The 14,474-nt window shown below is 40.7% G+C and overlaps 1 pseudogene; it reads right to left on the bottom strand.

Annotated features, from left to right (window-relative positions):
• Positions 1 to 2,871: 2,871 nt before the first annotated feature.
• LOC123401569 overlaps positions 2,872 to 14,474 on the bottom strand; it is a 47,351-nt pseudogene continuing 35,748 nt past the window's right edge.

Raw genomic sequence — 14,474 nt, 5'->3', positions numbered from 1 at the left:
TTTACTCCACCCAAGGTCTTCAATTTCGGAAACAAAATAATTTTGGACCACGCTGAAATATGCGAAATCTCATAGCGATTTTCGGAAATCATTTCGGATTTTGAGATTTCAAAGTTGACTTGATTTTAACGAATTCAAATGTTATTTAAATTAATTTTTAAATCGGTTTGGATGTGCCTCAAAATTTTGGGGTTCAAAATATTTTGAACCCCGCTAAAATATGCAAAATTTCGAAAATTTCATTGAAATTTTTAATTCTGACTCAACCTACCTGGTTGGTGGTGAGGGAGTAAGTAGTTAACAGAGAAATTACCGTCGATTGCCAACTACCGTCACTTTGATCAACTTTTTTATCTTGCTCTGACCGTGGATATATCGGTACCAATTGTAGGAAGTAAGTCCATCTTTGATGTTTTTGCATCCGAGCTCAAATGAGCTTGGATGAATAGTAAATTCGAACAATTTTGTAAAAATGTTTTAAAAAATCTGAATTTTTTTTGGGCAAACTTTAACAAATGTTCTAAGTGCCCACAAAGTTTCATCATAAAATCACATTTTTGAATGTCATGGCAAAAAAAACCAAAATCGAAACTCTAAAAATGCTGCTTTCGAAAGCATTTTAGAGCACTAATTATTACTCCCTCGGTCCCAAAATAAGTGCCATTGATCTAATATAAAATTTATACTAACTTAGTACAAATTTTACGACACTTATTTTGGGACGGAGGGAGTATTATTTTTGCCATGACTTTAAAAAATGATTTGGTACTGAAATTTTGAAAACTATTAGAACATTTGTCAAAGTTTCCAAACTGTTCACCCGAGCTCATTTGAGCTCGAGTGTAGAAGAGCACTTTCCATCTTTGACCCATCTCTTACAATTTAGGCCATGGTTGGAACCATTCAGATTATATAATCTAATTTTTATAATCTATTATGTCTTCAAACATAATGGATTATGATGTAGATTATAAAAACTAGATGGACAGATTATTAAAAACTCACAATCTACTCTACCTAGCTAAAATCAGATTATGGATTTCTAATGACCCATTACCCTTGTAAAATTCGAGATAATTACATTCTTACCACCGCCATCCTCCTCTTTTTTAAATAAACAAAGGGCAGACAGGTCATTATGCAATGTAAAACCTCGATTACAGTTTATATAATCTGGCCTCCAAACATGTTTATGAATATAGAACCACAATAGATTATGATAATCCAGATTATGAATATAGATTAGATAATCTGGTTTATAAAAATAATCTAGGTGAACATGTTTGGAGATCAGATTATATAAACTGTAATCCAGGTTTTACATTGCATAATGACCTGTCTGCCCTCTGTTTTTTTTAAATAGGAGGGTGGCGGTGGTAGGAATGTAATTATTCCAATTTTACAAGGGTAATGGGTCATTAGCAATCCATAATTTGATTTTAGCTGGTATAGAGTAGATTATGAGTTTTTAATAATCTATACATCTAGTTTTTATAATCTACATCATAAGCTGTCCTGTTTGAAGACATAATAGATTATAAAAACTGAATTATATAATCTGGGTGGTTTCAAACAGGGCCTTAGTGGAGCAAACGGCCTCCTATCCTTTAACTTCTTATATATTTCCTCCTTTAAAAAATACAGTTTCTACTTGCTCTATTAAAATTACTGTCTAATTTTTTAACATAAATTCATTTATTGTTTGTCATCAAGGTATACTTCACTACCCAATTATTTCATTAAACTATATCTTCGTCCCATATTTCACCGGTTCTTTGATAAGAGAACTTATCCAAAGAAAACTACAAACATTAAGCATTTGAATATATTTTGAAGGTCACTCATTTGAATGTAAACATGACTTCATCAACTGCTCCTACTAATCCAATCAAAACTTTCTCCCTCTCTTCATTTTCTATGTTGTTGTTTTTTCTCTGTTGGTACGACACACTTGCGCCACCACGTCAATAGGAGATCAAAGCTTTCAAAATAGTACTCTCTCTGTAAACTAATATAAGAGTGTTTAGATTACTAAAGTAATGTTCTAAATACTTTTATATTAGTTTACGGAGGGAGTACCAAGTATATTAGCACAAGTGAGCAGGGGAATTAGTCGATACTCAATCAAGTTCAACTTGCTATTATCCACGCCAAACGTTGTTTATAAAAAGCTCACTTACTTAGCTTAAGAAAAACTCACCTAATTAAAATAAGAACCGATGGGTCGAGCACGTGAGGATTCAGAAGGGGCCGGGAAGCCCCGTCTTTTAACGTAGTTGCAATAAAGATCCTGTAGTTAGTGGCAACTCTGTTTTGTACGTACTATATATACATCGCTATCATGAATGGCTGAATTGTTCCTGATAACGAAAGCAAACACGATCCATACGCATGCATGCGTTCATCCCCAACACGACCGCATGCATGCTAGCTCGTCGAATGGATCTGTTCAAATCACTGCAGCCATAGTACTAGTCCCTCCGTTCCTAAATATAAATCTTTAAAAGGATTTCATTAGTGGACTACATACGGATGCATATAGATATATTTTAAAGTATAGATTCACTCATTTTGCTTCGTATGTAGACTCCTAGTGAAATATCTTAAAAGACTTATATTTAGGAACGAAGGGAGTAGTAACTGCTTGACAAGTCCAAGATTAAAAAAGTTAAACAGTACTACTTCCTCCGGTACTAAATATAAGTCTTTTTAGAGATTTCATTAATGGACTACGTATAAAATAAAATAAATAAATTATCATTTTAAATTATATCTATATACATCCGTATGTAGTCTTTTAATAGAATCTTTAAAAAGACTTAAACGAAAGGAGTAGCTTGCTAGGTTCTACTGATCTGTAAACAGATCGAATTACACACACACACCGGCCCTGCTGCTGCTGATATTTGTACCAGCAATGCCACGTACCATACTGCACACGGTCGCACGACCGGACCGGACGCCGGTCGCATGTACACCAGCTTGGCCTCCCACTGAGGCTACCGATCGAATCACTCCGGGAAAGCGTGACGGCTCGCTGACTCCGGTGGCCTTGCCGTGCATGCAGCGACGAGAAGAGTCGCGATCCCAAGGTTTCATCTCCTGCCGTCCCTGACTCTTTTTCCTTCCGAAGCTTCTGGCGGGCGCCATGGCAGGGTCCGGGAAGCCGGCCGGCAGGGTCCAGGAAGGCCAAGGCACGGCCAGATCCACCTTTTTCAGTTCAGATGAACGACGACGGCGACCGACCGGTGCAACGGCACCGCATGCGGGAGGGTTTGACAGCGACGTCTCCCGAACTAAAGTAGGATCGATTGTCGCGGCGTCGTGGGCGAGAACTCCTGTACTGTACTGCCTGCTGCCTCGTGGTTTCTTTCCCACATCGCAGCATGCCAGCCGTCCTCGAGCTTTAAAGTTCAGGCAGCGGCGGTGCACGCTGTGGCAGCGGGCACCATTGACGACGGCGTTGGACTGTTTGGGAAGCACGAGCTTCAAAACCCAGAGTCTAGCTAGGCGGTGCTCCTCCTCTTCTTCTTCTTCATCTTCTTTAAGGGGTAGCTAAACTCCAAAGCTTCTACGAAATCACTAATTAGCGAATACACTTTACAACGATTAAGTTGTGACAAATAGCGTACTGCATGCGTATCACTTGTCGCAACTAGGAAGTTTCTTCCTTTTTTGTAGATCCGTATTTTTAAAAAGTTTTATCTTCTAAATCGTGCGTTCAAATCTTGAACCGTTTTCACCGTTGGATTTCTCGCGTCGAGATCTTCAAAACTAGATCCCATGTTGATATATTTTGACAAACTTTTTTTTCATGAAAAAACAGGTAGAAAAAACCGGACGAAAAAATCGTGTCTTACGTGATAGAAAAAAAAAACCAGAAAACGCGGTTTTTTTTTTCCTTTCCGACAGACACGGGTCGTGCCTCTCGCGAAAAAAAAAGAGCAGAAAACGCGTTTTTCCTTTTTCGGGAGAGGCACAGACGTGCCTCTCGCAAAGGCAAAATCGTGCCTTACGCGGAAACAAAATCGTGCCTCTCACAAAAAAGACAAAAACACGTTTTTCCCCTTTCAGAAGAGGCACGGACGTGCCTCTCGCGAAGCAAAACCGTTGAAAGGACGAGGATGTCGCCTAGAGGGGGGGGGGTGAATAGGCGCTTTAAAACAATTACAGTTTAGGCTTGAACAAATGCGAAATAAAGTAACGTTTAATTTGTCAAGCACAAAACCTACAACAACTAGGCTCACCTATGTGCACCAACAACTTATGCTAAGCAAGATAAATAATTAAGTGATAGCAAGATATATGACAATAAACAATATGGCTATCACAAAGTAAAGTGCATAAGTAAAGGGTTCGGGTAAGAGATAACCGAGGCACGCGGAGACGATGATGTATCCCGAAGTTCACACCCTTGCGGATGCTAATCTCCGTTGGAGCGATGTGGAGACACAATGCTCCCCAAGATGCCACTAAGGCCACCGTAATCTCCTCATGCTCTCACACAATGCAAGTTGTCGTGACTCCACTAAGAGACCCTTGAGGGCGGTCACCGAACCCATACAAATGGAAAACCTTGGGGGCGGTCACCTATACCCGTACAAATTGCTCGGGGCAATCTTCACAACCTAATTGTAGACCCCAACGCCTGCCCGTAGCTTTACACCACAATGATTGAGTTTCAAGACACCACCAAGCTTCTAGGATGCCAAAGCATCCACGAAGAACAATATCTAGGGTACTAAGTACCAAAGGTAATAAGCTTCTCAAACTTCACTTCCACGTATCACCGTGGAGAACTTAAACGATGCAACTAATGCAATGGCAAGGGCACACGGAGTGCCCAAGTCCTTCTCTCCCAAATCCCACCAAAGCAACTAATGCTAGGGAGAAAAATGAGAGGAAGAACGAAAAAGAACACGAAGAACTCCAAGAACTAGAACCAAGGGGTTCCCCTCACTTAGAGGAGAAAGTGATTGGTGGAAATGTGGCTCTAGATCTCCTCTCTCTTTTCCCTCAAGAACTAGCAAGAATCATTGGAGGGATTGAGAGTTAGCAAGCTCGAAGAAGGTCAACAATGGGGAAGAACACGAGCTAAAGAGATAAGGTTCAATGGGGAAGAAGGCCCCCTTTTATAGGTGGGGGAAAATCCAACCGTTAAGCCTCACAGCCCGCAGAGAGCGGTACTACCGCTCGGTAGGTTCACCAACCATGCTGAGGTCAAAAAGTATGCAAAAAACAGTCCGATGGAGCAGTACTACCGCTAGGGAGCGGTAGTAAAAAATTACTACCGCTCCAGGGCGGTACTACCGCTACAGGAGCAGTACTACCGCTAGCACCAGGAGCGGTACTATCGCTGGATACTGAAACTGCTGTAACTTTCGCATACGGACTCCGAATTCAACGAAACCAAGTTTGTTGGAAAGCTAACGACATGGGCTAACACAATATTGATAGAAATATCAATAAGAAGAAGTGAGAAAAGTCCCAAAAGAAAATGGTGAGAACCCTTCTTCGAATAAGACCGGTAAAAACTCCCAACATCGAAAACATCATAGAAGATGCATATGGACTCCGTTTTCGATGAACTCAAACTTGTCATGAAGATGAGCGTAAGCTCTAAAACTCACAAATAGAAACACCAAACAAGAACCAAGAAGTATGATGCAAGGATGCAAATGGTTTGAGCTCTCAACGAACGATACGACCAAGCTACTCACTTGAGAGCCCCCCTTGACAGTACGACAATCTATCCTAAAACAGAAAATCTATCAAGGGCAAACCTATACCTTGCACCTCGTCCTCTTGAGCTAGATGACGATGATCTTGACTTCCTCAAGATGGACCATCTTTCTTGATTGCGTTGGCTTGATGAAGACTAGTTGATTGCTCCCCCATACACACTATGGGTGAGCCGCTCTTTAGCATATCTTCACAAGTCCATTGCCACCACAATGGACGGCAAGCATCAAGCATGATATATTCGTGTTGATCCACTTGAACTTGCACACCGCAATCTTGATGACGATCACCACTTGACGTCATCCTTCATGGGTTGTATGAGATCTTCCTTTTGACGCAAGCCCATGGAAGCACACCTAACCCCCACATAGAACTCTCACAAAGACCATAGGTTAGTACACAAACACGTAATGGACAATGCTTACCATACCATGGGATCACTTGATCCCTCTCGGTACATCTTGTATGCTTTTTGTGTTGATCATCTTGATTTACTCTTTGTGTGAGATCTTGATCAACCTTGTGTCTCTATGACCATTCTTTGGATAATACCTTGAATACCAGCTTGGTCATCATATAAACTCCTTGAACCCAACATATGGACTTCAAGAAGTGCCTATGAACAAATCCTATAAATATAACTTAAGGCAACCATTAGTCCATAGGAATTGTCATCAATTACCAAAACCACATATGGAGATATATGCTCTAACAACCGTGCCTTTCGGGGAAGCAAAACCGTGCCTCTCGCAAAAAAATGAAAACACATTTTTTTTTCCTTTCTAAGAGGCACGGTTGTGCCTCTCACGAAGGAAAAACCGTGTCTCTCGCAAAAAAACGAGTTTTCCCGTAAAAAACAAGTTTTTTTCCAAAAAATTATTTTTTTCCTTCCAAAAGTTACGAAAGACCGGTGAAAAACCATAACACCAAAAAATATCGGAAAAAATCATTCAAAAAAGGCGAAAACACGTGCGAAAAAAATCCTAAGGAAACGCTCAGAGCGCGACACGTGGCGGCGACTGGAAACGCGTCAAGTGACGACGCACGGAAGCGATCGCTGTAAGGCTCGCGAGGGAGCGCTCTTTAACTAGTTGCTCCGGAGCTCCTACACGCCGCTCGTTGGGGCAGGGATGAGCCGCAACGCACAGGGGCTTGCCACAGCAGCCCAGCTTAATTTTTTATTTCAAAAAATTAATAACTTTTTTATATATAGCTTTTTTCCTTTTATTTTTTTGGTTGTTTTTTTTCTTTTTTCTTTTTTCCTTTTCTTTCCGTATTTGAAGCAAAAAACAAATTTTAAATATGAAGAACATTTTTAAAAAATGGAGCAAGCAATTAGAAACGCGAACAATTTTTTAAAGCACAGACATTTTTTGAATCTTGAGAATAAAATTTAGAAAAAGAGAAAAAATTTAAAAAACACGAATAAATTTGAACGCACAAACAAATTTTAAAGTACGAATATTTTTTAATTCTGATAACAATTTTAAAAAATCATGAACAAATTTGTAAGCGCGATTTCTTTTAAAATCATGAACATTTTTTGAATCTTGAAAACAACATTTTTAAAACGAAAACAATTTTGAAAAACCCGAACAAATTTGAAAGTTACAACAAATTTTTAAAGCACAAACATTTTTTTTGAAATTTAGGAACAAATTTTGAAACCGAGAACAATTTTGAGAAATCGTTAACAAATTTGGAAGGCCGGACAATTTTTTAAAGCACGAACATTTTTTGAATCTTGAAAAAAATTTTTTGAAACGGAGAACAATTTTGAAAAACCTCGAACAAATTTGAAAGCGCGGACAAACTTTTAAAACACGAACATTTTTTAAATTTTAAGAACAAATTTTTTTAATTTGGAAGCGCGAACAAGTTTTTAAAGCACGCACATTTTTAAAATCTTGAGAATAAAATTTTGAAATGGAGAACGGTTTAAAAAACCCCGAAGAAATTTGGAAGCACGAACAATTTTTTAAAACACAAACTTTTTTTAATCTTGAGAACAAATTTTGAAACCGAGAACAATTTTGCAAATTCCAAAACAAATTGCTTCGGGAGTAGAGAACGTCATCACGCCCGGTCTTCTTCAGCGCGACCCAATGGCCCACCCAGTACTGACTAACCGGCTGCCCGAGGATCCTAGAATCCCGCACTCCCTCAGCACACACACACAAAGACACAACAACTATTTCGTCGAAACAGGGCCCGGGGCATTCACCCGATGTCGAGTCGGGGCCAGCGATCACCTTTGTCAGGACCCCAATCCTAAGCATAGGAATCCAACCTGTAACACATCGCATCATTTTGCGGTCTCACGCGCGGTTAACCCTACGGCTGCCACCATACCTTGGCCGGGACCATTTGCGTCTTTTGACTCACGTATGTAAATGTGTCGCTAACATTCCAATGTCAAAGAATCCGGGTCAACATAACTAGTTATAAACCCAAGTGACACATCCGTACAGAGACGGACATACATAATCCAGCAAAGCAGGTGTCAGTCATCAGCATGTGTAGACGAGTCGTAGCAAGCTACAAGGACTCCATTACACCGCGAGACATTTTTCCGAAGGAACAGACACAACAACAAAGAAGGATACATGTCGGTCAACCAATGTGTCCGGAGTAGTAGCAAGCTACCAAGGCTGAGTGGAATCACAGAGGGGCATTTCTCTGTAAAGAGTACTACTAAAGGCTCACAACTAGGTGTCGAATCTCATACATATCACATCACATCACATGTATGCACGACATACACAATATGCATAGATACAAGAGTGGCATCACAACATAAGCATACAACACCACAACATTTATTTAGAAGGCTCAGAAGATACTTGCATAATAAGTTCATACACGTAGGGGTCACATGACCCGACACTCAAGTCATACAAACAAATTCATACAAGCCATGCGGAAGCTTAAAGTTGTCTGAGTACAGACAGGTGAAAGGAAAATGCATAAAGTCTGACTATCTACATATCCCTTCCGAAGGGGCCACGTCGTAGCTCGGACACCAGCTACTCGTCATCATCGACATCTAGGTAGAACCCACCACATGGTTCGTGGGTATCTTCCCCAACAGTTATTAAGAAAACACTACAAGAAATATGCTAACTTGCGACCTTCAATATTGGTCACCGAATAGTCGTTGATTTCCATTTGCGACCTTTTTACGACCAAAACTAAACGATCAAAAGTTGAGCGTCTCTAATTAACTATAATGACCTTTCTTCTCGATTGGTCGTAGACATTTACGACCAAACAAAAGGTCGTAAATTAGAATCAGCCCGGTCCATTCCGGTCGTCTACATGGGCCAAACCCAATAATTCAGCTCATTATTTTTCTCTTTATTTTTCTTAGCTGCATGGGCCGGGCCAAATAATTTGGCATTTTATTTCCTGGAATGGAGCCTTTTGGTGAGCAATTTTTTTTATAGCCCACTCTTGTTTTGGGCCACAACCTTTTAGTACAGTTCTTGTTTGGGCCTTAGCCTTTTATTTTAAGAGATGCAGCCTTTTACTATATGTTTTTACAATCAACACTTTTTTTCAACCCAAGCCTTTTTAGTCTAATTCTTGTTTGGGCCTCGGCCTTTTTGCAGTCCAACTAAGTTCAGAGCCCAAACAAAATGGTCCAAACAAAACTCAAATAATTCAAAACTTCACAAAATGCATAACTTCACAGGTGCACAACTTTACAAAATGCAGTACTTCACAGGTTCAGAAACTGCATAACTTCACAGTTTACAATCTTTACACTACACTGCAACCCAGATATGTCTACTACTGCCTACTATTACAATACATATGCTACTCTTTGTTGATAGGCTTCATAGCTTCACACTTGGCTTCGTACTTCACCTCTGCAAAAAATAAGAATAAGGTGTAAACAACATCAAACATTAGACAATGATGGATCCAATAGCTTGTAAGCAAGAATTGGAAAAAATCCATGTACATAAATAGTATGACTAACACTAACATGTATGTGTACATGGAGTGTCTAAAATGTTCTCATTAGCTAGGAGTTTTTTGGTATATAATATACAGACATGTGCAACTCTAACTAAATTGATCATAGAAATGAAAAGACCTACAAGAATAAGTTCAGTCAGAATCCATGCATGTAAAATTTTGAGCACCAAAATAACAAATCTACCAAACCAGATAATATTGTTGCAGTTATTACTCCAGTAAGTAGAGAAGAGCAAGCGAGAGTACTCAGAAAATCATTGCTGCTCAACTAATGCTACAGAAACTAAAACAACACACACATGCCTAATGATCCAATTAATGGGACAAAGATTATTATGGAACATTAATGTGGCATGGCAAGGTTCATCACATAATTTCATCTTTGCTAAGCAAATGTTAGATCTAAACTAAAAATTATCCTCATTCCAAGTCAACAATCAACAAGACCTACACTACACGATCGAAAACAAGAACAAGGCTGTTTGCAGCACATAGCCTCAAAATCAGGCAAGCGGAAGCACATACCTATCTAAAAAAGTTATCCAAATGCTTCTCTGTGCAGGACAAAAAGGTGCCAAAAAATCGCTGCTACATCCACACTAACTCGCTTCCGATTTAACATGGTTACCAAGAAAACAAAACAGAGTGCTTCCTACAAGAACATGCATTCTGATCCACGGACAAATCATCACCATATGACGGCATCTGATTCCAAAGCTAGAACCCAATGAATCAAATGTACAATGGAGACGATCCTCTGTTGAGTGAAGGGATGTATGTTGCCTGTTCACAGCACCTGAGCAACCATCATGCATTCTCTTGATCCTACCCAGTGTCTGATCCATCGCTTTTACTTTGCAATGGACACTTCATGCAATAGAAAGTTCCGTAAGTTCAGAGATAATTACCCCAATGCAAAGTACAAGACACCAATAATGACAATGGAAATTCAGTAGTACAGTGAAAGAGAAAGTACTTTTGTGGAAGCATCCCATCATCGGTTGCATCACCAAGTGCTCGTTGGATATCCTTCATTCGTGCACGTAACTCCTTGGCGGTACCATGATTTCCTCTAGAAGCTAGAACGCCAAGATATGTCTTTGCTCTTATCAATTGGTCCTTGATGATTTAGATTGTAGCATCTCGGGAAGTTGCGGAATGACCAGTGCTACTTGCTGATGTGGCGGGATCAGCATTGATACTAGCATGATCAGATAATGTAACAACAACTCTTTCCTGGACAATTAAAGCATTAGCTGTTAGAACACAAGATCTCTTACGACTGACTAAACAACCTACAATATAAACATAACTACAATATAGTTTAAAATATAAAAGTGAATTTCATGACATCTAATCGTTCTTAACTCGGTGTTCCAGTCCTAATGTTCACAAAAAGGTAAGAAACAAACCACAAAACAGTATTGCTGCTAAATGGGAATGAAAATACTAGGCATATATTTGCCAATCTATTAAGATGGTTGCAGTGTCTTTGTGTAACACCCTGTGTTTAGCTCTCTTGACTGAATTAACTTATCTCAAAATTAGGACCAATTAAAATTTTTGTGAATGCTTGTGATGCTTTATGTGACTGTTGCCTGCTTGTGTTTGAATCCAATGTTCCTGCTACTCTCCAAACTCACCTCCTTGATCCAAAGCCTTGCCTAATGATCATGACATGTGTTTAGGACCATAAACTATTTTTACCAAACCTTATTTTCACCAAAAAGCATTTCCTTGATTTAAGCTTTCAAAAAACCCTGAGTTGGGATTTGTACTACAAGTCCTCAAATTAGGGAAGTTATTTTGCATCAAATATTTTATTAAAATCCCATTATCAAAATGGCCTCCCAAAACCACTATATTATTATTTAAAAAATATATTTTACCATTTTATTTAAATACCTTTTTCTCAGGCCAGAAATGGTCCCTTATGAAGGAAAGTTATTTTTATTGCTTTAAAAATATCTGAGAAAATTTAAGGAAACTCAGTGGACATATATATTCCATATATATGAGTTTCAAGACATGGTCATGTTCAAAACTTTTGGGCAAAACCCTTCAAAACCCTCCTTGCCTATTTCAAACTTTTGGAATATTTCTAAAACCCTCCATAAATTCTTGTAAAATTCTAGAATGTCACATATGATATATGTGATGATCTTGCCAAGTTTCATCTCAATCCAAGTTGATTTGATTCCCCTAATTATTCTAAAATCCTTTCTGTCCAGATCCAAACTTGAGCAACTCTACATTGCCAAGTGTCTCCAATTGTGCTCGAATTTGGTGGACATGTTCTAGTACTCCAATAATGCATCCACACCAAATGGTGCATCAAGGAAAACGGAAGAACTTGTCCTAAGCCCCTCAAAACCTTCTCTATTGATTTCTGCCTTTGGAAAACTTTACGTTATAAAGTTTCTATAATTGATCCCAAACTCTTTGGGAATGCTTTAATGCTCAAATAATTCTCCCACACAAAGTTGTGGATTTGTGGGAATTTATTTGCATGGTTTTGTAGGCAGAAAGTCATTTATGCCCATTTCATGAGTTTTCCAAGTCTACACTGGAAACCTTATCCACCAAATCCCAATTTTGTGTCCAAGCTTATTTTCATCTATTATGTGATCATGTTAAATTTCATATTAATTGAAGTCCATCTGGTAGCCCTAACACTCATCAAACACCTTGTGTGCACTCACCAAAGTGGTTACTTTGGCCCCTTCCACTTATCTCCTTGATCTTAGATTTTTACCGCAGCTCTATATAGTTACCTTTTACCTCAAGTAGCTTTTCCTTGGCCTCTGTTCAATTATTGGAGGGAGACTCCATGTAGCTGCCTCTCATTTTTACCTTGGCGGCACCATTTTTACCCCTCTTGCTATACTTTTGCTTAAGCCAAAGCCCCCACATTCTTCCAGGGCATCTCTAGCATGCTCATGCATCATTTCAAACCAAGATATGTCATGCTCATGTGGGATAAATGAGAAGCACATCTAAAACTTGATTTCTGGCACAATTGTGGCTTTGAACTGCAAGTACTAGCTAAACTCTTCCTCCTGAGCTGAAAGTTAGCAGTATTTTAGTTATTGGATAGCTAACACTGCTAGACATAGTTTCCTCCCAAAATTCCCCATTTGAAAATCATTTTTATTAGCTCCAAGTTTGCTGTTGCAAACTTGACCACACTCAAAACCCCACCTACCCTGCCCCAAGTGTAACCAAAATCCTCCATCCGTCTCCAGAGAGCATGCCTTGCATGTTTGACAACATGGCTTGACCAGAGGGTGGTCCTAGATGCGCAGGGTTGTGGTGACCATGCCACTAGCACGCAAAACTGGTGCTCTGCACCTTAACCTTGTCCTGCAGCTCGGGGCCAGCGGCAGCTGCGTGTCTCAGCATGCTGCAAAACTCCCTTGACCGTCAAACACTCCTCCCCGACGCTGGCTAGCCTCCAAATACCCCAGGGACATGTGCCCTCCCGTGCCAGAGCACGTCTGCCACGCAGCCGGGCTCCTCCTTGTCGGTCCCTCTCCTTTTGGCTCTCCCCCCGAGCCCCTGCCGCCTCACCTCGTTTAGCCTTTATCCCTTGAGCCTCCCAAACCTCTCCAGCTCTCCTCCCGCGCCCTGCAAAGCCCCCATGGCCGCAAGGACTCCGCCTCGACCGAGCTCCAATTCGGGCTCCTCCGAACCCTTCTTCCCTTTTGAGAAGCACCAGGGTGCTCCCATCCACCCTGGGAGCTTCCCCGCGCCATTCTTCTTCCCTCCACGTGGTCGGAAGCACCACCTCAATAGCCGTCACTACCGGATCCCGCTGCGGCTGTAGCCCGCTCCACGGGTGCTCCTCCTCGGGAATGGGGCCACCAGGGGGTGCGGCGTGGCTCCCCGGGTCGGCCGGTGGCCGGGCAGTCGCTGGGGCTGGCCAGAGCCACCAGGTAGAGCATCTGAGTGGCCCTGCCCTGCCTTCCAGCCGCTCCTAGCCCAAACGGGGGGAAGGAGACGAATATGACGGGCGGGCCCCGCCTGTAAGCGGCATGGTGGTCAGGCCCAGCCATTTTAAGTGGAGGCGGGTGCCCGTGTTGGTTGCCTTCCCGCGCGGAAGGCGTAAAACGCCAAAGGCACCTCTCGCGTGGCCCCTCTTGCCACCAGGCCAAGCAACTGGGCCGACCCGTGCGCGGCAGCACTAAGAGGTGCCCAATGTGTGGCTTAGGCCGCCTAGGTAATCCCTCTCCTTTTATTTTCTTTATCTGGTAGATTCAAAAATCCATGGGATATTCATATATCATCCAAATCTAATGATGCAAGTTTCTACAGGTTCCTAAAATCAGGACCTATCAATATATGTGCATTGCACATTTTTCTAAAAGACTCTTCTGTGGGGATAATATTCAAATGCCCATTTGAATATTTTAAACACCGCCTTTCAAAAATCCTAGAGGATTCAAATCAACTCCAAATGGAGTGATTCCAATTTTCAGAGTCTTCTTATATCATTCACTATTTTTTAAGCATTAGTCAACATTTTTATATGGCATGATGCTGTTGCATTCACGGAATAGCTCCCTTTTGCTATTTATCCAATACTAGAAAATCCCTAGAATATTCATATCAACTACAAATCCACTGAAACAACTTCCTAAATGTTTCTAAAATTATGCTCTGTTAAATGAGTGCCTCCACTCATTTTTATCATAATATTCTATGTAGGCTTCTTTAAGGATCACCTATTCCTCCTTTCATCCATTCAA

This window comes from Hordeum vulgare, chromosome 1H (genome assembly GCF_904849725.1).
Source record: "Hordeum vulgare subsp. vulgare chromosome 1H, MorexV3_pseudomolecules_assembly, whole genome shotgun sequence".
Taxonomy (NCBI): Eukaryota; Viridiplantae; Streptophyta; class Magnoliopsida; order Poales; family Poaceae; genus Hordeum; species Hordeum vulgare.
Note: the sequence above shows the minus strand (reverse complement) of the source record. Positions and strands in the feature narration are given on the sequence as shown.